Consider the following 6,000-nt stretch of genomic DNA (forward strand, 5'->3'; position numbering starts at 1 on the left):
GTGTCTTGAGATCTTGTTTTGTTGGCGTTGAAAACACTCTTTGCACCACTATTTAATATTTTGACCAGCTCTGGGCCATGTAAATCTGGTTAGTATCATCCTTCTCGTAATTTTCCAATTAGGATGACATAAGTCATGGAACTGGCTGAAAATAGGAAAGCGACAAGCCGGAGGTAAAATCGGTCGTGGAACATTAGATTTATCACAGAGAAGTTTTTCTTTGCCAATATCAACTTCTTGTACTCCGTTCAAACATTCATTAATCATCTGAGTACGAAAATCTTCTGATTGTCTTTTCGCTAATTCTGGCAAATCAAAAACGTCGATGTAGACGCTGGATACGTTTTGGGATTGTTCTTTAGTGTCATCCGATGGAGGACGAGATAAACAGTCGGCAACAATATTTTCCGAACCGGACAAATGGTGAATTCATCTATGTATTCAGCTATAAAAGAAAGCTGTCTGGCTTGTCGAGGACTGTGGTTATTAGATGCGCTAATTTGACGAAAAGTGTATGCTATAGGTTTGTGGTCTGTGAAGGCAACAGTTTTTCTGCTTTCTATGGGATAACGAAATTTAACACTGGCAGCTTAAATTGCAAGCAATTCTTTGTCGAATGTGCTATAATTGCGTTCTGCTTGACTTAGGCATCTAGAGAAAAATGCTAGTGGTCGATTTTTGTCTGAACTAGATACCTCATGAAGAGCTGCACCAATGGCTGTTTCTGAAGCGTCAATTGTTAATGACAACATAGTATCTGGTGATAAATGGTGGAGAAGTAGTGATTTGCTCAAGGCCTGTTTAAGTTTACTGAAAGATTCTGAATGCTGGTGAAACCAATCATAAGTGGGTGCAATGGTATTCAAAAGCAAATTACTTTTGTTTCCTCTTTTTCTGTTTATTGGTTGACTTGCATTAAGAAGTTGCTGTAATGGCTCTATAATTTGTGCATATTGTGGAATATGCTTCCTTTAAAAACACAACATTCCCATTATTCTTCGGAGCTCTTTGTAGTTTTGCGGTTCTTCTAAACCAATCAGACTTTCAATATTTGAAGCAAGTGGTTAAATTCCTTCAGGTGAAATTTGAAATCCTAAGAAATCGACAGTTGCTTGAAGCCATTTGCACTTGGTTAGGTTTACACGCAAGCCATATTCATTTAATCTTGTCAACAGGAGATCAAGTGTTTCAAGATGCGACTCAATATCAGAGGATGCTACCAATACGTCGTCTGAGTACACAAACACATCTTTTATTTTCTGAGCAACTTCGTGAATGAATCTTTGAAATGCTTTCCCGACATTTTTGAGACCAAATGGCATTCTGATAATTTCGAACAAACCGAAAGGTTTAGTTACGGCTGTCTTTTCTATGTCATCCGAGTGAATCGGTATCTGATGGCATGCTTTTACCAAGTCAAGTTTGCTGAAAATTGTTTTGCCATTAAGTTCAACCATTGAAATTTGAGGCATTGGATAACTATCTCTGACAGTTATGTGATTTAGAGATCTATAGTCACCGCATGGTCTTCAATCGCCAATTTTTTTCTTCGGAACCATATGCAAACGTGAGGAGTAAGGACTCTTGGATGGCCGTATTATTCTAAGCCGTTGCATTTCATCAAAGGCATTTTTAGCAATTTTTAATTTTTTTGGAGTCAACTGTCTTGGTTTAGAGAAAATTTGTTTCCCAGATGTTTCAACTCTGCGAACTGTTTTATGTTTTTCGTCGACATCGAAATTAACGTCACCGAAAACATCAGAATATTTTTCCATGATGGCTTTTAGTCTATCGTTTTTTAATTGAAGTAAAGTCATTTTTAACAACCTGGACTGATAAGTGGCTCTTGTCAACTGTTGTTAAAGATTGTCTTGTAGAAAGACCTGTTAAGTTGTCAATTAAGGTGAGGTTATCACAGTTAACTGTTATTTTGAATTCATTCAGAAAGTCTAAGCCCAGAATATTGTCTTTGACATCTGCTACAAAGAATGTGAAAGGTAATGTTCGTCGCAAAGAGGGAATTGAAATTGATAATAATATTCTGCCAAAAATTTTAATTGCATCTCCATTGACTGTTCTAAGTTTTGTTACAGTAGTAGTAACGAAGTTTGTATTAATAAATCTTGGCATAAATGTTGAAGTCATTGAACCAGTGTCTGCTATGAAATCAATAGAACTGTCTCCTAATTTCGCGGCTATGCGAATGCAAAGATTTCCCCCAGAGGTTGCCGCACACAAACTAGGGGTTACTAGTTTGACTGATTTGCTGGAGAATTTGGTCGAGACGTTGGATCGATGTTTTTGGGCTTTTGTCCTGGCCGCTGACACCAAAGTTCACATGATTTTGCTTTTTTAGCAAAATAGAGATGATATCGACAAATTTTTGGCCGTTGACTTGGTGCGAAAGGTCTATGTGTATTCTCGATTGATCTGTTAGACTTTGAGTTGTTGATAGGTTGGTTGCTTTTTGTTGAATGCTGATTGTACAACGATCTTGTTGGCATCTGCTGTGCTGAGGCTGCGAATACGTTTGGAGTAGGTGTGGCAATTATGGTGTTTGAGTAGCTGTAAATGGTATCAGCTAATTTGGCAAATTGTTCAACGGGAAGTTCTAGCTGTGCTGAGAGTGCCGTTTTAACAGCAATTGGCTTTGCTTGCATTAATCTGTGCTTTATGACATCGTCATCTAACGTCAGGTTGCATTCAGCAAGCTTTGGTTGAATTCTCATTAAGCACAATGAAGGTTTTTGACCGTCCAATGAAATCATTCCCAGGGCTTCTTCAATCATTTTTTGTTTTGACTTCTGGAATATACCGCATATGTGTTCTTTAATGTCAAGACAATTGTCTATGCCCATTGGAAGATTGATTGCAACGTCTTCGGGAATTGAAGCAAGTATGTGATGAAATTTTGTTTCACCATTTGTTATTCCGGCAAGGACAAATTGAGATTCCATTTGACGGAACCATACTCCAGGATTTGACCTGTAGAAAACAGGAGGTTTCACAGAAACTCTTCCAACGTAGCCTTCTGAAGCTATATGTTGTTGAGCGAGCAATAAATTGGGATCAATTGCTCCAGCTAGAGTCTGGGATCCTGAGTGAAGTTGTCCCCCCATACCTGTACCTACCGAACCTCCAGCATCACCCGAACCTGTACCAATACCTGTACCCGCCATACCAATACCTGTTATTACCAAACCCGAACCTGTACCTACCAAACCCTGACCATTACCTACCAAACTCTGACCTGTGCCTACCGAACCGAACCTACCTTACCGAAACCCCCCAAACCTGCATCTATCGGGGGGGGGGGGGAAATAACAGGGCCCCGGAAAGGAAACAAATTTAAGAAGTCGAGCAAAGGTAAAGTTCGACTCGAATTTTTTTTTAATAAAACGATTAAATTTGATTTTGATTATCGTGATGGAAAAAAATAGGTAGTTAGCTTCCGTATTAGGCGTATGTTAATAGTTAAGGGTCAACATTGTAGGAGTTGGGGAATCCTAACTTAATAGTTAAATACGCCTTTCCCTTTAAAACAATAGGTATGTATTTCTTTTACTGTAATGGAAGCATATAGAGAAATCAGCTGTAATAAAGACAATCAACAAAGCTTATGAAGCTAAAACTTGGTTACATACAAATCATGACTTCTACATTTCTGATTTCATTTTGAACGCTTTGACTTTTCCTTATATGATTATACTTGATATAATGACCTCTAATACTGCTGTATCCTACAAACTAAAGTCAATTTTCATCTGCAAGGAACTCTCGTGTGCATTATCTGTGACAAAAGAACTTAGGTATAATTATAGCGAAAAACTAAATAATGATATATTGTAACTTTTTGCTGAACGGAACTGTCAGCTTAAAAGATGAGTGTGGGAGAAAACTTTATCACAATTTCTAGAAAAGAGACAGAGAAAAAAACAAAAAAGGAAATGAAAAAACTGCAGTAATTTTTTTGCCTGAGCAATCCGTGAAATGAATGTCACAGCATCCACTTTATTTCTCGAATTCTCACTTTCACCTCCTCTAGCTCTGAAAATAGATGTTGAAATTGCGGCCTGAGCTTTTTGGCGTCTGGCAATGAATTTGAGAATCTTTTCGGTTTGAGCCCCCCAAAGCTTGGTGGGTGCAAATTAGTTGCACCGCAAGACGCAGGAGCCATATTTTTACACTATGTTTTACTATGTAATGGCACGTGCGCTGTAACTGGGGATGCATAACGTACTGAGAGGGACACAAAACCGAAAAAATCAGAAATTGATCGTAACTTTTTGCTTTATTCCAATTTTTTTGACTGCTGAAACTAATAAATTGAAGATAAAATCACTAGAAATCAGATCCGTCAGTCAAATTGCTTCTAAAAGCTTGATGGCCAGCAATCTAACACTGACGTGACATGTTTCGAATCTCACTTGTATGCTTGATTTTGGTTGTCTTTTGACATTCTATCAGTCGGATAGATTTTTGTCAAGAAAAGACAATCTTATTAGAGAGAGGCATACAAAGACAACGAACGTCACAGATCGAAAGCTTTGCCAGGTCTAGGTACAGACTTATGAAAAGACAATGCTCATCCAAATGTACTATGAAAAGACCATGCTCGACACAATTCAGCTATGAAAAGATTTTATCTGGACTTTAAGACATTCTGGACTTTAGCTCGACTCAGATTTTTTGCAAAAGATTTTAGCTGGACCCAAAATTTTACAAAAGACTTTAGCTCGATTGCAGTGTTTGGGCTGGACTTAAGCTCGACACAGTATTTGCAAACAAAGTCGAGTGAGAGTCTTTTCATGGGTCCATCAATGGTCTTTTCATAAGTCTGCTTTTTTGCTATTAAAATTGTCCGTGCAATATTACATATAACGTAGTCAATATGTATGCTCTTTCATTTTTTACGGTTCACAAGAATCACTAATCCCTCAAAAACCTGCATTATTTTTAAAAAAAGATAGTTAATAATTTTGGAGGGGAAAACAAACTGAATAATGCCGAAAATTTGTCATGGCGAATGGTACTAGGACCAATACACTTAAGCTAGCTGGTTTCATTGAATCAAGTAAAGTGGTAATATACTCGAGCTGCCATAACTCATTATCTTAAGATTTGACGAAGATCTTTAGGCTTTTATCAGTTTTCAAACTGTTTCGTAAGATGGACTGCTGTGGTGCAAAGATATTTAGTCTTCCTCCGGCTCTGCTTCTATATGTACAGTAGCAGAAAAGATATGAAAAATTTCGGTTTTTGAAAAAAACAGATTTATGAAAAGATTAATGGTGGACCCATGAAAAGACCTTTACTCGACTTTGTTGGTTATGAAATGACTAATGGTGGACCCATGAAAAGACCTTAGCTGGACTTTCGTCGTTATGAAAAGACTTAAGCTTGACCCATGAAAAGATATTAGCTCGACTTTAACCAGGAAACTCCACCGTGTAATTATGGTCAATATTGACCCCCGTACTAGACTTTTAAAGTCATTTCATAAGTCGAGGCCTAGGCCTGGGTTATGCAACACAAAAAATTTAGTGATCATATTCAATTGCTGTTTAGAGAGGTCATACGAGCATCATTTTATCAGTGACAAAACTAAAATCATGAATTGAAAGCCTGCATACTCCAAATGATTCAGATACCCAATGTCGAACAATCCTTCATAAGGTCTCAATTTCTATTTTGGTGATCATCGAATTTCGAAAATTGTAATTTGACTGTTAAAGGATTGATCACTTTGTTACCATTACATTGTCGAGAACTATGACATTATTACAAACAAACTCACGAGACAATTTGAAAAACGTCAACTGTTTTACAGAAGCCTTTCTTGAGAACAAAGAACATTAACCACGCATAGGAGCAACAAAATCAGGCGTCATTTGTTTTGCAAATACTTGAACAATTATTTAATTTTTGCTCGAATATACAATTATTAGCATTAAACTATTTTAAGTTTTTTTTCAGCAAATTAATAAAAATCTCTGTTCA

This window comes from Convolutriloba macropyga, chromosome 15, assembly GCF_964194025.1.
Source record: "Convolutriloba macropyga chromosome 15, txConMacr16.3, whole genome shotgun sequence".
Taxonomy (NCBI): domain Eukaryota; kingdom Metazoa; phylum Xenacoelomorpha; order Acoela; family Convolutidae; genus Convolutriloba; species Convolutriloba macropyga.